Consider the following 24,915-nt stretch of genomic DNA (forward strand, 5'->3'; position numbering starts at 1 on the left):
GCACGTCAACATGGACATTAGGTGGCAAAAGCATCTCAAACATATCCATGAGGGCATGCCAAATCATACTGGGGGGGGGGGCTCATTCTAGCCTCATCGCTATCAAGTAAATCAAGGCACATCAGTAGGCTGCCTTGATCTACTATGTGGCATGTGTGTGTTCTGTGTGACTTGCAGGATGTTTTGACATCCAACACACATGGATATCCAGGATGAGTAATGTTAATTTTAGGATTATAACAAGGAGTACCTCAAAAGGCTTATGCATTCATCTAATCAGACGTCAACTTCCATAGACGACACCTATGCAGCTTCATGTACATAACCCATAGATGGTTTGATTTGGTGTGTACCATGTGTGTTGCATGTTGCAGCACAAAAGGTAAATTGGAAGACAAGCATGGTTTATGAAGATTCACCTTGTGATGCCACTTCTGGGAATGTGTAAAGGTTTGGCCCTGCACCAGGTTCATGTGAGCCTAAGAACCTAGGTCAGTGTCAAACTCCATGGGTCTTTACCATGACCAGCCACTGCAACGCACATGCCACACCTCCTTAATACTGACTCAAGCTATGTTGTGCTTCACGCTTCCTTGCCTTAACCAATGATCATGAGGTCATGCACAGCTATGCATGTTTGCATTGCACAAACAGTATGAGTGAGAGTCCTTTGCATCACAACATTCAAGAAAGGAAGTTTTTAGTGGGGCAGGATCCTTCTATATGAACAGCATAATCTCACGAAACGAACATCGATGCCTCAATCACCTACCATTTTGTGTCAACATTGCAACACTTTTGTTGAAACATCCATTAGCCAAAAAGTCCAAACGCAATCCAAAGCCAGGGAAGAGACAATCTGACACCCCTAGTGTGTGCTTGAAATACATTTATGCAAATCTTTGTCCAGTGATGCAGTGCATTAAATCTCATTCAGGAATGTGTTCCATGAACATAGGTGTTATCATGCATCCACTCATGGAGGTCAGGCAATAACTGGTTAGACAAGGTATGTAATCCAGGGATTGAAACTTTACCAATGCATCACAGAGGGTGGTGTGCCCATGAGAGAAATATGTCTGTGACATTGTCATTAACCATTTACATATGTGTGGAATTATGCAGTACACATAGGTAAAAGAAAACAACTTCATTTGTAGTCTTTTGTGCAGGAAGGGGTCCCTTCCTCCACATAAACAATTGTGCAAATAACATATACACCCTTGCTCCATGTTGCAAGTGTGCCTGTGTTGGACCTAGTCTGCTTGCACTGTATCAGTGCAGGGAGACCCAGGCTAAATGCTATTTTTTCACGTTCATGGTGGATTTCTGATCTCGCCATACCACAAAACACAGTGCATCAACTTGCCTTGCTACACTGCATAGCGTCAATAATTAGTCTGCAAAGGGATCTGTGATAGTACATGAAATGGCAGCTTGGTGTGGCATGCAAAGTTCAACAAGGATCTGTCCTCAATAAGTAGTGTCTCACCAGTGATGCAGTTAGTTACACATATGTGCTCTGTCAACATGCACATGCAACACATTCATAGACACCAAGGGGCTTTTTTACAACTTTTAGTGACGGTCCTGCGGCGCACACTGAAGGGTCATATCTACAAGTCCATGTAAAGCCACCCTGTGTGGCTTTTCATGGCCTTGTAGATATGGACTGGGCAATGCAGCACAAGTCGCTGCATTGCCTCACTCTGCAATAGGGAGGCAGTCCATTGGCATTACAGTGGGTGTTCCCATGCAACACTTATGGCATTTGACACATTCCCAGATTTATGGGATTTTGTAAACCTAGGAATTCATCAAACAGAAAAACCTATGCCTGCCCAGAGGAGCAGTAAGGGAGGCACAGCGAGTAGAAATACCAATATTTCTACTTGTTTTTCCTTTCCTTATGTGTGTTTTATTCTGCAACACACATAGAAAGAGTAAAATGCCTCTCGTGATTGGTTATGTGCAGGAACATGTCCCTTCCAGCACAAAAACAATCATCCTTGCAACGCAGGCTGCATTGGCACATGTAAGCCTATTGTGTGCCAGCGCTATGGAAAAGGACAGGAATGTGCCATATCTTATAGATACAGCTCATTCATGCTCTTTTCTTTTGACCCAGGGCAGCGCAGCAAGAATCCTTGCAATGCTGCCCTGTTCCAAAACTTCGTAAATGAGGCCCCAAGAATGTCCCCTCCAATGTTCCTATGCAATACACTGATCTATGTACTTGTTAACATGCATTTTAACACACAATACAATGTAAAACACACATTTGCACCACTGGGTCAAAAAAAAGACACATTCACGTAATGCATGATTTTTTGCAGCCATCGTGGCACGTGGATGTGACACATACCAGCCGATGCCTCAGAATTACTACATTGTGCCTTGTCAGGCCTTGTGTGAATTCCACTGATTGGCTATGTATCCATTTGAAGCATCAAAAAAATTACGCATTTGCTGAAAACGTGACCCATCTGCCCAGGAAATGATGCAATGACTCTGGCATACTGCAAACCAGGAAATGTTAAGCTATTTTCACTTTGCCTCACAGTCTTTCTGTCTGTGCTTGGTGGAGTGTGTGCTTTGGCTGTGCTGGAGAGCATCTTGGTGTCTTTATGCAATTGTTGTAGTGTGCCCTGTTCCTCCAGTATCCCTAAAGTTTAGTTTGTGCTTTGTATTTGTTTATTGTATTGTTTTGTGGTGTGTATTGTCAGGGATCTGTCTTTTGAAGTTTTATTGTTCTTAGGGTTAGTTGTGCACTTTTTGGGTAGTTTAGGGTTTTTGAGGGTCAGACTGTTGTTGGGGAGAGACATATCTGGGAAGGGTAGGGCATGTACTATGAATGCTCACAAGCTTGGAGGCTTCCTGTAGCTCATAGCCCACTGTTGGAAATGGCCCTTTTTGCAGGGTTGTTCCCAAACTTTTTGCCTTCTTCCTCCTATTTTTTCAGGTCTGTTTTTGCTGGTTTATTGTCTCTACGCACTTTACCACTGCTAATCAGTGCTAAAGTGCAACTTCTCCCTATAGAAATTGTACTATTGATTGATTTATCCATGATTGGCATATTTGATTTACTGGTAAGCCCCTAGTAAAGTGCACTAGAGGTTCCCAGGGCCTGTAAATCAAATGCTACTAGTGGGCCTGCAGCACTGGTTGTGCCACCCACATAAGTAGCTCTGTAATCATGTCTCAGACCTGCCACTGCAGTGTCTGTGTGTGCAGTTTTGACTGTAACTTCGACTTGGCAAGTGTACACACTTGCCAGGCCTAAACCTTCCCTTTTCTTACATGTAAGGCACCCCTAATGTAGGCCCTGGGTAGCCCCAAGGGCAGGGTGCAGTGTATGGTTAAGGTAGGACATATAGTAATGTGTTTTATATGCCCTGACAGTGAAATATTGCTAAATTTGTTTTTCATTGTTGCAAGGCCTGCCCCTCTCATAGGTTAACATGGGGGCTACCTTTAAATCTGATTAAAGTGTAGATTCCCTTTGGGAGCGGATGGACATGTGGAGTTTGGGGTCTCTGAGCTCACAATTTAAAAATACATCTTTTAGTAAAGTTGATTTTAAGATTGTGTGTTTGAAAATGCCACTTTTAGTAAGTAGGCATTTTCTTGCTTAATCCATTCTGTGACTCTGCCTGTTTGTGGATTCCCCGTCTGGGTCAGTTTGACAGTTGGGCTGTTCACACCTCTCCTCTAGACAGTGACACAAAGGGGGCTGGGGTATAGCTTGCATGTCTTGATTAGCCATCTGTGCTGGAGGGGAGGGGAGGAGTGGTCACTCACACCTGAAAGGACTGTGCCTGCCCTCACACAATGCTGTCTCCAGCCCCCTGGTGAGTGTCTGGGGCCTGGCCTGGACAAGGAAGGATCTTGCAAACACTTGAGACTTTGCTTTGAAGTTTGGAAGCTTCAAAGGCAGAACTGGGTATAAGAAGCAGACCCAAAACCCCAGACGTTTAGAATCTTTCTGGAATCAAGAGGAACCTCTGCCCAGGAGAAGAGCTGAAGGAGGAGTACTATCCCTTTGCTGTGTTGCTTTGCTGGACTGGGCTGCAGTTGCTGCTTCTGCCTGGCACAATTTGAGTAATAGTGCTTTATCTTGAGGTACTGTACAATGTACAGAACTGTTATGAATTGCATGAACCTGTATAACTTTCCAGTTACACGTTGATCCATCCTACAAATGTGTCTCAGCAATCTGTACACATCACAGCATTACACTGTTGTAACCACACAAATACCTGCAATAAGGGAAGGCATAGGTGACAGTCAGGTCAGGTAATGACTAGCATAATGCTACAGCGATACAGCACAACACAAAAAATGAGAAATGTTTAGTACAACAGTCTTACCTGAGTGTCATTGGAAGTACTTCAGGATCAAATGTGTCCTGTTGTCTACATCCTCCTCCTCCTCCATCTTCCTCCTCCTCACTGTCCTCAGTGTCCACTGCTGCCACAGCTGCTTTGTCTCCCCCCTCCTCCTGCATATAGGGCACATGCCAACTGAGGGACAAATTGTGCAACATGCAGCACACAACAAAAATCCTGCAGACCTTTTCAGGGGAGTAGCATAGGAATCCACCTGTCAGATGGAGGCACCGGAACCTAGCCTTCAGGAGCCCGAAGGTCCTTTCAACAATCCTCCTGGTATGCCCATGAGCATCATTGTACCTATTCTCAGCCCCTGTTCTCAGATTCCTTACAGTGGCTCAGGAGCCAGGACAGGTGTGGGTAGCCAGAATCACCTGCAGGAAGTGAGGGATACACATTAGTCATGAACAATGGCATGGGGTATGACTCCAGAAGGAATCCACTGACATACATTGTGTGGGGACTCAGGCTCACCTATGAGCCACACTCTGTGCCTCTGTAGTTGTGCTATCAGCTGTGGGACGCTGCTATTCCTCAGGACAAAGGCATCATGCACCGACCCAGGATACTTGGCAAGGACGTGGGAGATGAACTTGTCAGAAAGGCACACCATCTGGACATTGAGTGAGGGGGGACTAAGGCAATATGGGTCCCGTCAATGGCCCCAATTACATGTGGAATATGATCCATTGCATGGAAACCAGCCATCACAGTGGGTAAATCATCTACCTGGGGGAATGCGATGTAGCTGCACATGTGTTTGAGAATGAAGACAAAACCCTTGCAAGCACAATAGAAAACATTGGCTGTGACATTCCTGCAGCCAAATTTTAATGGAAAGACAGGAAATGGAGCACTGAGATTACCTGCACAAGAGGGGGTATTACTGTTGTGCAACGGATAGCAGGTAGCAGATCAGGCTCCAATTGTGCACACAGCTCTGTGATTGTGGTCATCTCCAGACGATAGGTTAGGATGATGCCTGTCCTCCAGTGTAGCCAAGTCCACAAGGGGTCTGTAGATGGGTGCTTGCCTCTTCATCCTATTCCTCCGCAGTGGTTGATATATAAGGGACTCAAAAGTAAGAAGGGAGTGACAACAGGAAGCATGAACTCACTACAGCAGTGTAGACAGAGCATGCTTGTATGTCAGACACTGGAATTGCATAGGTGAGTACATTTGACTACAATGATGCACTTTTAAATCTGTACATGTGTACTAGCATTAGAAAATGGCATCCACCTGTCCTGTATGCAGGGACAGGTGGAAGTGACCTCACTCCGCCGGCGTTCGCGTCATGGTGGGAGGCAGCCTGCACCGCTGTGCAATTCCTCATTGGCTAACACGGCCCTCTATGGAGTATGGGAACCAATGAGGATCAACGCCGGCGGTGACAGTGTTCACCGCCACGGGCATGACTGCCATTTTAGTTCTACCACTTCACTTGATTCCTGACTTTCCACAGGACGACATCTCCCCTACATGTGCTGCTGTGACCTGTGTCTGGAACCTGCCATGGCACGTGCGACAAGGTAATGGGCATCAGCCTTTACGTCATAAGAGTTGGAGAGGCTCCTGTATGCGGTCCTACCCCTGCATGAGTAGTTGTATGGGCCTCCAGACCAACAGGTGAGTCCATCATGGGTACGTTGATGCATCATGGATGCATGGAGATGTATGAGTGTGCCTGCAGTGTTCTATTGGGGGGGTAGGCTGGTGGCACTGTTAATACATGGGTATGGGTCATGTGTGTGCCTGATGAGGGGATAATGCAGTTTGTAGGCCATATGTGTAACAGGCTGGATTGTCTTGTTCATGTTGTCCCACTGTCTGTGTTACTTCTGCAGGTCAGCGCCCATCCGAAGAAGGGTTGTGGCGTGCCATTGCCAAGGAAGTGTGGGCCCTGGGGGTCTACAGCAGGCAGAGCGCCCACTGAAGGAAACGGTGGGAGGACCTGAGACGCTGGGCCCGGAAGACCGTGAGGCCCAGCTGGGGATGGCCTCCCAACGAGGGAGAGGTGCCCGTAGAAACCTGACCCCCCTGATGGCCCGCATACTGGCGGTAGCCAATCCTGAGTTGGATGCTTAAGGGCATTACAGCAGCCACAAGGGGGTGAGTACAGTACGTTTGACAACCATCTCTGTTGCCTGGCATGGGATTTGGGTGCAGGGTATTAGTCAGTGGATGCCCCAATATGCCAGTTTAGATATTGCTGCGTGGTGCAGCTTCAGTAAATAGGGTAATTTGCTTGTTATTGATTGCTGGGTAGCTGGCTTTCCATGTCAGACAGGGCTTAGTTGGTCCCAGTGGGTGTGTAGCTGGCCGTGTGGTGCTCCTACCTGCTGTGGTACTTAGCCAATGGAATGCCAGTGTGGTCCATACTGCCCATTCTCAGTGTGTGACAGTGATGTGTATGCCATCTGTGCTGTTGTTGCTGTGATTGACCTTGTGCTCCCTTTCTTTCTCCACTCCCCTCTCCTTTTGTCATCCTGTCCATGTGTGCATTTGCATCATCTGGAGAAGAAGCATGGGCACTTGCAAGTGAGGGAGGTGCAGCCAACGAGACCTAGGAGGCAGAGTCCACCAACGCCGAGGGGACCAGTGGGGCAGAGGGTGAGGGGAGCACCACGGCGGGGACCAGAGGCTGGCATCCAAGATGTAGCAATGCAATGCCTTCAAGGAGCATTCACTGTGTCTTGGCGGCCCTACAGAGATAATTTCATGCTCTGGCCTCTTCACTGATGGCGGCCTTTGTCCCTGTTTCTTCCGTCCCCCCTCCAACTGCCACTTCCCAGTCCCAGTCTCCTCACCCCCAACCAATCCCACACACACATTCAGACAAGCATGAGCACAAAACATCACACAGGACTCACATAGACATACACAGGCAGCACACTTCAGTCCACAAGCACTCACACAGCCAACAGACAGATGCACCCAGAACATCATCCAGTGCCTCCACTGTCTCCCCTTCCTCCTCCCTCACAGTCACATCCGCACTCACACCTGCATGCACTGCATCAACCGTCCCTGAACCTACCACCTATAAAGCCTTGCCCACAGTCACAACAACAGCAGACCTGCAGACTTGCACCCCACAAACCTCATGGGCAGTCACCACTACCACCATCTCCACATCATGCAGCACACACACCTCACTTGCAGACACCACTACAACATCCATCAACAACTCCTGTTTGTCCTCCCGCACCCTGTCTGCCCCCTCCAAAGACATACAAGCGCTTGCCCTCAGACCCCAACAGCCATCCACCCTACACATGCACCTGCACCCAAGTCCAGCACACCTCCTCCTACAACCACTTCCTCTCTCCCATCCCTCCTCCCACATCCCACCCCATTGGCCCTAAGAAGCTTTTCCTTGCCAGCCTTGACCTCTTCCCCCCTCTCCTGCCCGTAAGAGGAAGGTCGCACCCCCCAAGGACAGTAACTCAAGCACACAGTCTGACATTGTACCACCCCCAAAGTCTCCAGCAGCCACTAAAGGGCGCATTAGTGCGATGCCGGCCCCCCACACCAAGGACACTCCTCCACCCACAAAACTGAGAGCTAAAGTGCCACCCCGCCCAAACAGACAACCAAGAGCATGGAGCCACCTCCAAAACCTAGGGCCAAGGAGACCCCTCCCAAGACAAAGCCCAAGGAGGCACCAACAAAGACAAAGCCCAAGGAGGCCCCAACAAGGAAAAAGCCCAGGGAGGCCCCAACCAAGACAAAGCCCAAGGAGACACCAACAAAGACAAAGCCCAAGGCCACTTTTCCAGAACGAGTGGCCAAGGACAGCCCTCAATCCCCAGTGCCCAAGGACATCCCTCTGAACCAGTGGCCAAGGACAGCCATCTAGAACCAGTGGCCAAGGACAGCCCTCCAGAACCAGTGGCCAAGGACCCAGAACCAGTGGCCAAGGACAGCCCTCAGTAACCCGTGGGCAAGGGTCCCCTCCAGAACCAGTGGGCTAGGAGTCACCTCAGTATCCAGTGGGCAAGGAGCCCCCTCAGTAACCAGTGGGCTCGGAGCCCCCTCAGTAACCAGTGGGCTCGGAGCCCCCTCAGTAACCAGTGGGCTCGGAGCCCCCTCAGTAACCAGTGGGCAAGGAGCCCTCTCAGTAACCAGTGGGCTAGGTGCCCCCTTAGTATCCAGTGGGCAAGGACCCCCCCACAGTAACCAGTGGGTTAGGAGCCCCCTTAGTAACCAGTGGGCTAGGAGCCCCCTCAGTATCCAGTGAGCAAGGAGCCTCCTCAATAATCAGTGGGCTAGAAGCCCCCTCAGTATCCAGTGGGCAAGGAGCCCCTCCAGAACCAGTGGGCTAGGTGCCCCCTCACAATAAGTTGCACCCCTCAACCAACCCCCCCTACCCCCTGTGGTGCCTGCCCATTTCCAACATGATGCCCCTGAACAGTGCAGTCCCAATGTTGTCAGGATGCAATTGGGGCTTGGACTTTGCCCTGTGGGCATTCATGACTTTGAACTGGCCTTTGGGCCTGCATGTACAGATGCAGTTGTCTGGTTTTTGAATATGATTTGTCATCCAACATGATTCCAGTGGTTGGAACAGAGGTATGTGTCCTAGTCTTCTTTGATCGTGGGTCCTGTTACTGTCAATTTACTCTGCAGCTGGTTCTGGGTGTGTGATGTGTGTGTATTGTGTGTCTCTTCATCCCCCCTTCCCTTGTGTGCTAGGCGGCTGTACTCACCATCATCATCTTCATCGGTGTTGGTGCTCCAGGACGGCCATAGCGTGGTACAGCATCGGGAAGACTTGCAGTTCCGGTTCCATGGCGGGCGTGGACTCCTCTGTGTCCCTGGAGGTGAGTGTCTTCTTTTATATGATGTGTTTCCGCAAGACTTTTGGTGTTGTTGCTACCGCCCCGGAAATCCTGGTGGTGTGCTATGTCATAATATGGTGGGTGGATCCATGTCTTCTGCCTGCCTGTATTCAGTGGTCGTACCGCGTTGGCGGTTGGTGTGGTACATTGTTGTCTATGGGAAGGATCACTGCCATGGTCGTTATTTGGCAGTCACTACCGCCGGTCATTGCCGGCATGGCGGTAACCTGACCGCCAATGTCATAATGACCACCATAATCTCCGAAATAGAGATATTTTTAAAACACCTGATAGATACTAATATACTGATGTGCATCCCTCTCGTTCCTTTCAAGACCTACCAGATAAACGGAGTGAGAGAGTGGAAAGGTCTGAAACAAGAAGTGACTATACAGAGCCGAAGAAGGACTTACAACGTTCCTCAGAAGCTTACGTTAAAAAAGAGGACAAATGTCCTTAACAGAAACCTCAATTTATAAAGAAAAAGGTTGCTGCAATTTCAGTCAAAAATACCAGCCACGCTGAGAACACTGCTGAAGAACAGGACGTGGGCAGTCACTCTGCTAGACAGCACGGCAGAGGTCACAACTTGCCCTCAGATTCCTATAGATCATCTGGATGTGACAGCAACTATTGACTTTCTCGTCATAGAGACAGAGGACAGGCGTGTCTCCCCACCCAACAGGGTTTATGAACTAAGGGGCATATTTAAGAGCCACTAGCGCCTCCTTGCACCACAATAGCTTCTTTTTTTACGCTAATGTGGCCCAAGAGACCAAAATCCCTGTGTCATATTTATAAAGTGGCGTAATGAATGCATTGCACCACTTTGTAACCCTTTGCGCTACATTATGCCTGCACCAGACATAATGTATGCAAAAAGGGCATTCCCCTTTTAGGGGGGACAGAAACAAAGGCGCAAACAAATCTAAAAGATTTATTTGCATCATTTTTTCAGCACTTTTAACACCTGCTCAGAGCAGGCATTAAAAGGAGGCACGCCATCGATTACAATGGGCCTCAATGAGCTTTACAGGATTAGCGCCAACATTTATGACGCTATTCCTGCAAAGCTCCCGACTAGCGTAAGAAATTCTGATGCTAATCCCCTAACTACTGCCATAGTGTGCTGTATTTTAAATACGGCTCACACAGGGTGGCATTAGGGGAGCACAACTAGCTGTAGGTACTAGACATCAATACTCAGCCGCTTGCGCAACTGTAAGTGGAGTGATGAGGGATGGTACATTCGACCCTCATAATACCTACACACAGACCCTATCGGACTGCATAGCACAATTGGCAGAATTTAATGCTCTTGTCCTGGCACTGGAACATACGAATTTCCCAACACTAATTGTGTGTGATTCCTATTATTGTGTCTACAATGATTACTGGTGCCTGAATGGCTTCAGAGATTCAAAAGGGTTCACCATCAAACACAGAAACTTGTGGGGGAGGGTAGCTGACCTACAGGACAGACTACCAAACAATCATGTAGTACATACATTGGGCCATCAATGTGTAGGAGTACACGTTGTAGGAAACACTTTGGATGATAAAGCTGCCAAATCTACAGTAGCTACGGCTTCTGTTGCTGCATTATCTCATTCTCAGATGAGATTGGATAATGAGATGCTGGCTGCTGTGAAAGCTCATTCTCAGATGAGATTGGATAATGAGATGCTGGCTGCTGTGAAAGCTTTGGCTGATGGCTAGCCTTTACCAAAAGTATTTCCTGCTAAATACTCCTACCAGAACACTGCATCTGCAACCATTACAGGGGTGGGAGATCATGTGATCCAAAGTCAAGATCAGAGAACAGATCTCAGAAAAGCAGCACATGAGGGTGTTGCTTCTGCTCATGCAGGTGTGGCAGCTGCAGTATCACTTTTAGAAAAACGCTTTGGTGGCCGGGTCTTTACAAACAGACCAAGCAATGTCCTTTGCTGTGACATTTGCCAGCAAATTAAAGGATACACCATTAAACACCCACCACAGTCATCCCTCCTAATTTCCAGCAAAGCACTACAGCGTGTATACCTAGACCATTACGGTCCCATACAACCTGTTGGTGCATACAAATACATCTTAGTTGCTGTTGATTCCTCTATTTCTAGATTCCTATGGGTATGGCCTGAACAGTTGCCTGACGCTCGGACTGTTAATAAAGATTTGCTGGTCTTTAGTGGTAGATATGCGGTTGCAGCATTTCACATGGACCAGGGCCCTGCTTTTGGATCTAGGGCATTCAGGGACACCATAGGAATGATGGGTGTTCAACTCTATTATTCCTCCCACTAGCATCCTGAGGGAAACAGCATGGTGGAGAGGAAGAATCAAGACCTAAAGTAGTCCTTAACAGCAAAAGTTATAGTTTCAGGCCGTAGTTGGCTTCACCTATATGGGGTCCAGAGAGCATTAAATAATCAGCCAAGAAGGTCCATAGGAGGTCACACCCCCTGTGAGGTCCTGTTTGGGATATCTATGCATGTCCCTGATTTTTATGGTTCTGGCACAGTGGAGGCAGACACACCATTTGACATAAATGAACGTGTTGCAGTTTTACAGGAGCTACAGCAATTTTGTGATGAGAATTCATCTTGAGGGATTTGCCAACAACATATACAGGCTGGATTCCTATAGAAGGGGATCTAGTACATGAAAAGATTGCTGAGAAAAAAGAATATGGCCCATCTTACAGAGCACAGGTTCCAGTCCTGGGAATACACAGTACCAGAACTGTCATCATACCACCACTGGACAGTTCCAGAGAGAACAGATTTGTTTCCATTGGCAACATCAAATTGCAGCACACGGTCGATCTTACACAGTAGACCAAGAGGTCCTTCAGGTAGAACCCATTCCCCTCACACTACCCCACAGGATATACCTCTGCCAGCCTTGAACAGCATTTCTGCCAGCATAAATTCAATAGTTGCCTCCTCATGCATGAGGAGGGCGGAGAATGAGCTTCTGCTGATTCCTGTGAATCCTGTCCAAGATGTGGAACACTATTACTCCAACTCGACCCAAACAGGTAACATTGTCTACTATGAACCACCACAAATGGTTTCATCCACCAGCTCTGCACCGGCTCCTGTGTTTGCACCGACTGCTTCTAGTTATTTCATTGACCTAGATGACCTGCTGTTGAAGAACACTACTGAACTGAAAAGTGTCTGGGGGACAAAAACTTGGCAAATACAGTGTTGGGAAGCTTTGTTTAGAGCATGACTTATTCCTTTACAAATGATATTTTTAAATGACACTGTCCAACAAACATCCTGTTTGGGGTTAGCAAACATAAATGAGTTGAACGCGCCCATTATCCCCTTACCTGCTAGATTTGACAATTGGCAAATGTTTTTAAATGTGACCGAAGAACAACTAACTGCTTGGGTTCCGAATGGTACCTTTAATTCCTCACTTTTGAGTCCCGATGGGTGTTTGTTGTGGCCAGTGGACACAAATGAGTGCCGGGCACATTTTGTTAATTCCTCTGGGGTTTCACAACAAGCCATCCAGATCCTGGTTTTGCCTCGGCTCAAAACTCAGGTATTGTTACTACATACAGTGTGGGTAAACTGTGCCAACAATGGCTGTGTTCCTGTACTTTAAGACCTATTAAAGAACACCTTAGTCTCCTGCCTGAAGATGTCAATCTACAGGATTTCCTGCGAGGACCCGGGAAGCCATGCTCAAAGTGTTTCCTGTATGCCATATATAACGAGATCTGGAAGCTATCCCAGATGGAAGCTACTGCACATTTAAGACAGATTGATAAGGAAAATTGGAAAGGGATTTAGCTGTGGTTGATAATGGCATGAACACTCTATCCAACAAAATGTACACCTTAAACAATATTTTGCCATCTATAATTGATATCATTCAGAATGACGTCCTTTTTACAACATGGACAAAGCCAGGTGCGTTCTATCGTGCAGTTAAGTTAGACATTGCAGGTTCTCAAAAGTGGGCACGGGGAAGCACTTTAACTGAACCATTTACCGCTTTTAATTTGCCCAGACAACAACTGATCATGGCTAAAAAAGAAGTGAGTTACATTATGCTTAAAAATTGAGAAAGTAGAAAAGTTGCGTTTCACTGTAGCAGAAATCCTCTTGCCAGTATGGTTAATACATGGAGTGATAAATCTGCCCATTTCCACCTTTTGTTTTACAAAATGCTTAAAGCATTTTGCAGTAGGCAGGTTTGAGACGCCAGGAGACAGCTAGGTACACGAGGTGTGGTAGTTGACTTTCGATTTCACAAGTATGAATGGCAAAACTGAGGTCTTTCTTAACAGAAGCAAATGTGAGACTACTGTTAGACATTCTATGATTTCTAAGCAGGTGTCCTTGCATGGCCTTTGCAATGCAAGGCTGTAAATTGGGCATGCTCTCTAAAGGGGAGTCCCATCTCTTTGATTTGTCCAGTATTTCAAATGCTTTCTAATTTTAATGTAAACTTTGACAAGCTCAGCAGACTAAAGGTGACATTCTAAAAACATGTGGCCCTGACATTGGCCCGAGAGACGTATGCCCTCCAGATAGCTACATCATTAGTTGAGATACAATCCCTATTAAATACCAACTTCCCAAAGCATTTTGGTGAATTGGTCAGCAGAATATTTAAAGCATTGAATACTGTGGGGATTGAACACTTTTAAGGCTATTGGTTCTGGATTTGTTAGCACCTTCCAGACCATGTTTGGAGTAATACCTGCAGCCATACGCTTACTCTTTTTTATTGTCTTGGGCGTATTCCCTATAACTTTGGCATTAATTGGTGGAATTCTGCTGCTGCTGTTTTTGATACGCAGTGGCTGTTCTCTCTCAAGAACATGGAGTGATGGAGCTACCATCAGCCCAGCTGTGTCATGAAAGCATGATGCATTACTTTGGAGCTTCCTTGCTTAAGGAGCTGGAGTGGTCTCTGGCATTCAGACCGATCTTGACGTGTGTCCAGCCAGTCTTCTATTGCATCTGGTGCCCGTTCGAATGTGCACCTATGTGTGTCTTGCTGTGCAGCCTGCACCTCATGTGCACATGGATCTGTTAATGTTCTCAATGAGGGTTCTTTCACAGACATGCCCCTTGAGACTATGGTTGATTCGTGAGGCATCCTATGAGCCACTGCTTGTGGATTTGCTGGCTCCAATGATATCTAACACAATGGACAGTGCTACCTACGCAGTTCAATCTGCACAATTCTTCTCTGTGGATCCTTCTGCCAATACTTTGATCAACCTGCCGAAGTGGAATCCTTCCTGGTGACCATCCCCCTTGATGACATCAGAGATTTTTTGCAGGAACATGATTATTGTTAACCTTTGACCATTTTTGTTTTTTCAGAAGTACATAACACTAGATTGCCTTTTAATTCAGTCTGTCTGTTGGTCTGCTTGGCTTGTCAACTAAAACATTTGTCTCTTATGTATGTTTTTTAGCCTTAGTTTAGTTTAGGTTTGCGGCCTGTGTCCTTTTACCCAGTTATTATGCTCTGCATTCAATTGTATTTATTTTATTATTGCTTCTTTAGTGGCATTGTTTGAATCTCATTATCAACTGTTATTTTGCGAAAGCGTCATTATCAGTGCAATGGATTATATACTTTGCATCATGTTCTTTTCCCTGGAATCACAAGAACAGAATACAAGGCACAAGGAATAATATTTTGTATTTCCGGCCACAAGACTGCATAAGCAGTCCTGTGCTTAGGTACATACCGGCGTCAGACTACTGTGCACCAAATCAGAGGCTGTGGTCAATGTCACACAAGGTAGTTTGCTAGCGCTGACACTCAGTTGATACTTGCCAGATTTGACTATCTTCATAGAGTGACACATCATTCACTTGTCCATGTACATGCCTCCTTTGCCACACTTCATTTTGGCCCAGGGACACAACGTACTACCACACAGTGATGTCACCAAGCTCATACATTGACTCTTTTGTGCCTACAATACCAACAATATGTGTGACCATGTCTAAAGTACAGACATGTCTGGCTTTATTTATGGGCTATGGTTCAAGCTGTACACCACATGGTAGTGGTGCTGGAAATGGTGACATGTATCTAACTGATATTGCAACATGACCAATAGCATCCACCTCAGTCTCCAAGCATAACTGACTCCTGCCCTGTGTGTTGGCAGATTATTTGTTCTTGCCCCTTGACAGATCCATATTTCACATATTTCACATATTCCAACTGGGAAAAATGTGGCAAGGGGACACAGTTTCTCTTCAGACTCCCTCCTGCCTGATGCTACTTCTTCATGCAGTGTCACATAGCATGTAGGATGTTGTACCCCAATGGCATATTCATTGTCATCCATTCCCAACTGCCACATAAGTGTGACACTGTCAGACACAGCAGTGCATGTGTATTGTTTATGTTATTTTTCAGAGCACATATCCATTCTGATATCCTTGCTATGCAACGTCTCCCCATTCAGACACAGTGGCAGTTTCACCTATGAAGCCATCACTTACAAGATTTTGTGACTCCCCAGTTGAGCCATAACAAGGAGTGGTATCTTTTATTATCCTAGTTTGAATCTTTTTTCTATGTGTGCTGCATTCTGACACACATAGGAAGAGGACAAAACCTGACATGATTGCTTTTGTGCACAAAGGTGTCCCTTTCTGCAGAGGGACAATCCTGTCTGCAATGCAGGCATCCTTGCAACATGGATGCCAGAGTGCTTGCGCCAGGCCCTCAGCAGCCCAGTGTGCATCAGCACCGGGAGAGTGAACAGAGATACATGTCAAATTGTTGGTACAGGGTATTCCTCAGTTTTCCATGTGGCACAGGACGGGGAAGCAAGATGCCTTGAATTGCTGCCCTGCACCACTTAGCTTGGGATTGAGCCAACGGGACATATTTACAAGCGGCTTACACCACCAGTGTGTCACTTTTTTTTTATGCACCAGCAGCACAGGCCCATGTCCACAAGGCCATGTAAAACCACTTTGTGTGGCTTTACCTGGCCTTGTAGATATGGAGTAAGGCAATGCAGTGCAAGTCGCTGCTTTGCCTTAGTCGGTTTCAAAGAGGTGTTTAATGGGTGTTGCAGTGGGTGTTCCCATGCAACACCCATGGATTTTGACACATTTACATATATACAACGATTTGTAAACCAACGAATGCGTAAAAACCAACACCTTCCCAGAGGAGGCGTAAGGGAGGCGCAACGAGGATAAATACATTTATTTCTCCATGTTATTTACTCTTTCTCTGTGTGCTGCATACTGCATACTGCAGCACACAGAGAAAGGGGAAAACGCCTCTTGTGATTGTTTTTGTGCAGAAAGGTGTTCCTTCCTGCACAACAACAATTATCCCTGCAACACAGTCACCCTTGTAACATGGTGCCAGGGTGCTCCTCCTGGGGTGTAGGGCTCCCTCCTCCGATCTGTATTGCTGCCTTCAAGTTCTTAGCTAATTTCTCCTTTTTACAGTGCTTATAATCATACCAGTGCTTCTTGCAATAGGTAATGGTCCTTTTCACTTGTCCCACACTGTTGATTTTCTCCATGAAGGACTCCCAAATGCCTCTTTCCTCACTAGTGGCATTTTTGAGGTGACAAAGAGCTGATGTTGGTGCTCTGTCACCTCAGCGATCAAGATGTCATTCTCCTCCTTACTGAAGTTACACTTTCTCTTCCTCTTCCTCTTCCCTTGGGAGTCTGTCTTGACATCCTGGCTGGGGTTGTTGCCTGTGCTGCTACTGCCTGTTGCCTGACCCAAGGCTGCCTTCTGGGAAGTGTGCCATTTTAAAAACTTTTTTTGAAGCATTCCTTACTCAAAAGTGACGCAGGCTGACTTGCATCACTTTACATGCTGCAAGTCAAACCTTTGACACTTTTGCAGCAGTAGCATCTTATTTCACTATATCATGGCACATACGGATGCATAAATGTTTTTACGCTAGCAGGATCCTTACGCCATGGTGCGCAGTATTGCAAATACGATGCATCCATGGTGTAGGATTCTGTCGTAGTGAGGTGCAGGTTTTTTTGATGCATCATTGTCACAATACAGCGATGCATCATTTTTTGTAAATATGGCCCTTACCTTTTCCTTCGCCTTGCAAACCATTATAAAATGGTTCTCCTTCCCACAGCCTTTGTATATCTGTCCAATGGGGGGACCATTTACCTTCATGTGGAAGCGAAAATCCACACCTGAAATACAACTTCTTTTTCCATGGAGACATTACTTTGTGTCCTTCAAGGTTTCTGCTTACTTTTCATGTTCATGACTGACTCACTTGTGGGCACCTCTGGCTTCCATGTCAGCTGCTTGTCGATCGGCACGCTCTTCAGCTTTGGCAGCCATGAGAACTTGCTCCAGAATAAGAGTTTCTCTCAGCAGTCGTCATCTGAATGAATCTGACAGGCATCCGGCAATAACTCTGAGACATATTGCTTCCTCATCATTAAACTCATTGAACTTACAGTGTTTGATGACCGTATCCAGTCTCTCAACAAATTTGTCTGTGGTTTCACCAGCTCACTGTCATTGTTGACTGAAAATGTACCTTTCGTAATCTACAGCAGTGGATTGAACTTGTGATTCAAGGCTTCTTTGATTTGACAGTATATAACTTTGACAGCTCGCAGCATTTTCTTTATGACTTCTTTTACCACCTCACCAGCAAAATTCTTAAGATATTTGATAATCTTGTTATCTGTTTCTTCTAGTACATCAATGAAATCATCAAATGTCTCTATCCAAACAGTCCTTCTATTGCCAATAGTCTGCATTTTGGTGGTATCGAATGGTGGTGATAGTTTCAGGAAGGTGGCGGCGTTATAACTGTTTATGGGATTGGCTGACATTGAGAAGGGAGTTTTCTCTGATACTGTCTGTTGTTCACTATTACCCGCTTCCTGCGTGCCATCTCTAGGGCCCTGTGATGCACTAGCCTCTGGGTCATGTTGGACAGTCTGTGGAACTCTGACCTCTTTCTTGATCTCCCTTGGAGCCCTTCACTTTTCGGGAGACCTCTGGAGTTATTCTGAGTCACAACCCGGCAGCTTTGGTGGTGTGCCACTTCAGGTATTGAACAGCTCAGTAAGCACAACCCTCAAGCTTATTCTTGGGTCTCTTCGCTGGCTGCTGAGGTCGTAGAGTTCTTTTTACCAACACTCCAGTAAGTTTACCAACAGAATACTTTATTATCAATTATTCTATCAGCTAGCTCTTTTGTGTATTCTACTTAAATCTGACTATTGTTGTTTTCCGTTCTTCTTTTCTGTATGTTTGTGTCCACTTTTAGGTTTATCACTCCGTATGATGTATAGCTTCATGTTGCATAGTAGCACAGTACCTCTCTTTACAGCCTCGCCAGCAAGTTCTTGGCCACAAATGTGTAGATTTCTCAGTGAAACTTTCATTATCTTCAGGTGCTTCACACTGGCTGGAGTTGTGTTTTGACTCCACATGCGCCAAAAGTTGATTCCGCACATCGACAGAGGCACACATGGCACGTACAAGCAGTTTGTTTGGACCACGGCAAACTCTCTGGGAGAGCACTGTCTATGTTCGGGTTACTTATCCCCTATCTCATTGCCATTTGTAGCATCTTCCCCAGTCTGGGGACCCCACCAATGACTACATCACACATGGAGTTGTGTATTACACATTTGTATTTGTCTGTGTGTAACCACGAACACCACATTTGAAACCTGCATTCACTTCACCATGCTCTAACTCTTACATCACAGTTCTATGGAGTCCATAAGGAGCCAAAATGGTTCCATCTTTAATAACTTGCACAACACTACACTGCCAAGCAGAGGTGTCTGATTGGTGGAAGGATATGTGACTGTTCAGGTAGGTGGGGCTTAAGTTGTACAGTGCTTTGAATGTATGTGCGAGTAGTTTGAAATGATCGTGTTTGAATCAGGAGCCAGTGGAGCAACCTGAGGTGTGGTATGATGTGAGTACTGTGTGGGAGGTTGAGGATGAGTCTGGCTGCCAAGTAATGGATGGTTTGAAGTCTTATAGTGTGTTGCTTGGTGATCCCGGGGTAGAGGGTGTTCCCGCAATCCAACTTGCTGGGGCCTTCAGTGACAGTTTTTCTAGTGATGCGATCTGCAAGAGCTGTGCACTTGGCGTTTTCTATCTGCTGGTGGTAATGTCTTAAGGCTGATTTGAAGCTGTGTTTATCTATGGTGTCTTGACTTTCAGAACTACATCCTCATTTAGGGGTTTATTTTTCAAATACAAAAAAAAAAAGAAAATGCTACACAAGCCACAAGGACATGACGACCTGCTGAACATTCCTTTCATTAAGTGCTTCTGCCATGTCGATAGGAGCATTATTGGCAAAAGTTTCCTCCCAACAAGGCAGGAAACTGGAAATACGATTGGTGGTTCTCTGTTGTGCTGGTGGAGGCATTGTTGCAGCCGGGTGGCAAACAGTTCAAGGAGGTCTAAAAGACTACAACAGCCTGGTCCTTTTTGTTTTTTTCCTATGTAAATCTGTTTACTACTGTTCAAAATGATTAAAATAGAAAAATGGACCGAAATGTGAGTGCTTCATTGGGTGAGATCTCCTTTTTCTCCCGAACAGTCTCTGTTTTTGCTGCATGATAGACAATTCTCCTTCTGAAACTGGTAATTTGTGGGAGAGCTTTACAAGTTTGTTGTGGTGCATTGAGATGTGAGTCAGACAGACAATTTTGGGAAATATTTACACTGGGAGCCATTTTAGAGAATACGGTGGCAAGCAAGCTCTCTCACCAACTCGCAAGATGGGACAGCAGTTTGTAGCCCCAATATTTCTTCACAAGATGTTATGTTGACTGAATGACCACTTGAGCTGCCAACAGGTTTCTCAGCCAAACAAGGTCATCAGGAGGTTGTGGAGGGGCCTCCAATTACACCAGGAGGTCATGGGGTAAGCTGTTTGGGCCTCCTCCTATCAGTGGGAGGCTCAATAATGGATGCTGCAAAGAATCTCACGTTTGTGTTTCCGTTTACTTACAGTGGACATATAGGCCTGGTTTCCATTATAGGGACATCTATGTAATGTTATGTTAAAGGATTCTCGGTATAAGTTTCTGTCATAGTGTAGAGGATAAGTCTACCCTGCAGGTACTTAGGGCCTTTGTCTTTGATTTATACATCAGACAAAGTAGTTTAAACAGTGCTCTTTTCCTAATGGGGAGCTATTGAAGACCTCTGAGTATAGGGCCTGAGAGAGTACTTAGAGGCAGTTTATTGACACAGTGGGCTGCAGTGTTTTGGACCACCTGCATTTTGGATAAAAGGGATGCATTGGATGCTAGAATGAGAGCATCACCATAATCAAGGCAAATGGTTATCAGCACCTGGGTGAGCGTCTTTTGAGAGCTCAGTGGAAGGCACTGAAAGATTCTCCTGAGGTGGTGCATTGTTCCAAAACAAGTGCCACAAGTGGGCATAATCTGATTATAGTGGATTACACTGGAAAAAGAAGGCCTACTAGGGATTTTGAGTATGGTATTGTATATATATTTCATTCTCCATAGATGGTAACAGATATGTTCCTCATGCGTTTTTCTCTCTTTTTAGGTCTTCTCCTGGGTGTTTGCTATCTCCTCTTCCTTTCTCTTGGCTGGAGATGACCTTCTTTGTGACCGAGAGACTCTGACTATTCCACCTCAGAAGAAATTAACAAGGGATTGGTTTCAGGTATGTGTTTTTAGGACTCTGGATATTCTTGGTGGACCACCGGGGAAGTGCTTGTGCAGACAAGTGGGGTTTTATACACTCATGGTGACTTCTCTTCAGGTGTGGTTACCATGCATGAGTGCCCAATTATAGGTTCCCTCCACCAGGAGTCCCAAAACTATCACCACTGGAGCGTTTGTATACCCATTCACTCTCCTTCCCTCTATGCCACTTTTGTAACAATGGGTTGCTTGCTTCCAAAACAAGACCGTACCTTGGCTAGCCACATTCCCCCAGGAATGTGACGTGGCTGTCTCGCTGGTATTCTCCCGCGCAGACTCTCACCACCCGTGGTCGCCTTCTGTCCTCCTTCTCTTTCCACTCTCCCTCTCCTGTGCGTCCCTGGCTCCTCGCGATCGGGTCCCACGTCTTCCGTCCGGCACGTTCCTGGCTCCTCGCGATCGGTCCCTCGTCTTCTCTCTCCGTGTCTTCTTTCTCTTTGCCTCTCCTTTCCGCACCTTCCCTCTCGACTCCACCCTCCTCGACTTCCGGTGGCCTTTGTCTGCCCTCTTCATTGGGCTGACTCTGGAAACACTCCTCTTCTTGGGGAAAGTCCCTCCCCTTAGTGCCCCCGGGTTACCTCTTGTGGATATCTTTGTCCATCCAGTGCGGGTACTCTGTTGGAGTCGTAAAGGAAAGCCTGCTACATTGATCTTATATTGATAGCTTGTCATCTAGTAGTATACCCAGGTTCTTGGTTGTTTTGCTGAGAGATGGAACAGAACCAAGCTCAGCCAGCCAGTGGTCCTCTGTTGAGTGGAGCTAAGCTTTGGCAAATAGAAGGATCTCTGTTTTGTCTCCATTTAACGGAAGTCAGGTAAGTGGCATTCAAGTGGCAATTTTTTCTCATGTGGATGGTGAATCGCTGTTTGACATCCTCAATATCCTGCCCAAAGGAGATGACTAATTGTCTGTTGTCTGCATGAGAAAGTATTTTGAAACCACAGGACTTGACTAGCTGGGCAAGGGGAGCTACATTGATTTTAAACAGCATTGGGATCAAGGAGGATCTCTGAGGGCCCCCACTTCCCCAGGGAAAGGGTTTTAGATTAAAACGTGCCAATGGCTACCATTTGGACCCTGTTGTTGAGACAATCTTTAAACCAATCAAGGGTGGTGCCCTGGGTACATATCTCATAAAGATGCTGAATCAGGATGGAGTGTGAGATGGTATCAAACGTCACCGACAGGTCAAGAAGAACCAGCATGGCTGGATTTACAGCATCCAGGGATAGTGTAATTGTGTCTACTACTGCTGGTAGGGCAGTTCCAGTACTGTTAGAGGGTCTGAATCCAGATTGAGAGGCATCCCGCAGAAAATTATTTTCCAAATAGGAGGTGAGCTTTTTGTTGATGTAGAACTCCAGAACTTTGCCCAACAGTGAAAGGAGAGATATAGGGTGATAGTTAGCTGGCTCTTTAGGATCAGCACTGGGCTTTTTTAAAATAGGTGTAACATGTGCTGCTTTCCCTACCCAAGGAATGGCGGCTAGGGGGGTCAGAGACTGATTGAACAACAATGCTATGGTGGGTGCCAGAAGGGTGGATAGGGTGGTTATTACATGAGGAGGATTGGAGGGTAAACCAGATTGATTTTTGCTAGCAAGTCTAGCATCTGAATTTAGAAGGTGGGTTCTAACCTTTCAAGAAGTACAGTGGTTTTGTTGCGGGGGTGATTAGTGGGGCAAAAGTGCGTTGGCTAAATATCCCTGGTGTGGAAGATTCTGTAAATGTTATTGATTTTAGTATGAAAGTGGCTGACTAAGGCATTGCAGAGTGTCTAGGAGGCAGGGTTTCTGTGGTGCAGACACAGAGTTTGGTAAAGTCATTTAGGACCTCGAATAAGTCACTGAATTTCCTGCTTGATGTATCCTGTTGGTGATATGTTGCCAGTGTGCTGTCCTAATTGTCCTGTGGTGGACACCTAGGGGCTTATTTACAAGCCCCTGGCACCACCGTAGCGTCACTTTCATCGACGCTCTGCTGGCGCAATGACCTGCGCCATATTTATAAGGCAGCATTGAACCACTTTTTGTGCAGCACACAAAGAGCAAAACACCATGAATTATTGTTTATGTGCAGGAAAGTGTCTCTTCCTGCACATAAACAATCATTAAATAATGACGATTTGCTACTTCTATGTGAGCTACGTTGGCTTAGTTTGACTCTTGCTCTAGACAAGACTGCTAGTTGAAGGATGACAGTACTTATGTTTGTAGGTGACTATGCCAATCCTACAACAAATCACAACTCTTGTCCCAACCCTCCTGGCTCACAAGCAGGACCTCACCAAAAACCCAAACAGTAAAAAGTGATTTGTGGCAGCCTTTACGCATGGACTCAAGAGTGTGACATCTCAGGGAGTGTCGTGATTAAACTGAGATTATCCCTTTCTCACATGAACAACATGTCTCAATCAAACACAGACAATGAAGGAGATGCAGTAAAGTTTCAATAGGTTTTATTTAACAAAACTGCAATCTACGATAAGTTGCATGCGTTGCAATGATTAGGATAATGAGCAGTGCAAGAAACAGAATGGTAATGACAAAAGTCATTATTACAAAGACCCCCACCATCTTGCAATGACATGAGGTGATTTGAGATATGATATATGTTCTAATATCCTAATAAAGTAAACCTAATTTCTAACCTAAAAGAGAGCTAGGTGTGTTAAACCTAATCTGCCAATGCCATGTCCATGAGAAGAGCCCCCAACCCTAGTTACCTTGGAATGAGGTCTCTAGGTCAGACTACGTAGGGACACAAGATGGCATCTGGTCGGAATCCCTCTGACTATCTGTTTAAGTGAGGAGTATTTATACATATCTGCTTGGACACCTGACATAGGTCTGTTCCCAAACAATAGATAACAAGACATGCTTGGGACGGTAATTTATATAAACAATTCCCTCGAAAGCATGAAGAGGGAAAGTACCTAATGTGAACACCTACAGTTTGTTTTATCTTTGTCACTTGATATTGATGCCTTAGCATGGTGGTACTGATAACACAAAACTAAAACATGGGCTTAACTACAAAACAAGGCAGCTAGCTTCAAAGATTTAATTAAATAAATGTGCTACAACAGTGCAAGCTAAGTAGGGTAAAAGTCACTATGTGACGGGGGCACGAGTCTGCAAGCCAAAGGCTAAGCTAACTCCTGTATCCCATTAAAACAAACCAGGATTCAATACAGCGTTCTGCAGCACACGTAAAAATAACAACTCACCATTATTGATTGTTATGTGCAGGAAAGGACACCTTCCTGCACATAAACAATGATTCTCTGAAACGCAGGCACCCTTGCACTATGGTGCAACTGTGCCTGCAATGGCGCTAGGCAGCTAAATTTAGCGCCAGCGCTAGGGAATACACAGAGACGTGCCATATTTACATAAATTGAGTTCATCCCTGCATTTCTGAAGTGGTGCTGCACTATGCCACTTTCTTGGTTTGTAGTTTTATTTATCACTGCTGGTTTTGAGGGCATTTACATTAAAGTCTTTTACAGCTTGCTTTACCAGTTTGGCTGTGTACCAGTAGGCATTAGGCCTGCATGATTTGTTGATATATTGTCTGTGAGGAGTGACAATGTCAAGAGTGTGAAAAATGAAACATAGTTAAGGCCAGGTTAGAGTCCTGCGAGTTATCGAAAGTAGGGGCATGGACGGCAGATTGAAAGGATTCCAAGGTGATTTGGTTCCATGACCTAGATCTCATGTGGTCCTCAGGTTCAGGTTTTGCAAAAATGGCCCTGGTGGGTATCTGAAAGCTGATTAGAAACAGGTCTGTCCAAGTCAGTAGTTCTGGGGCGTCAAACTGAAGGAGCCTGAAGGTGGATAAAATGAGGTCCAATGTATGGCCTGCTGAATGTGTGGGGCCTCGCCCTATCAGGCAAAGATCTAGCATTTCAAGAGTGGACAACAAGACAGACACATCAGGAT

Source organism: Pleurodeles waltl, chromosome 6 (assembly GCF_031143425.1).
Source record: "Pleurodeles waltl isolate 20211129_DDA chromosome 6, aPleWal1.hap1.20221129, whole genome shotgun sequence".
NCBI lineage: Eukaryota > Metazoa > Chordata > Amphibia > Caudata > Salamandridae > Pleurodeles > Pleurodeles waltl.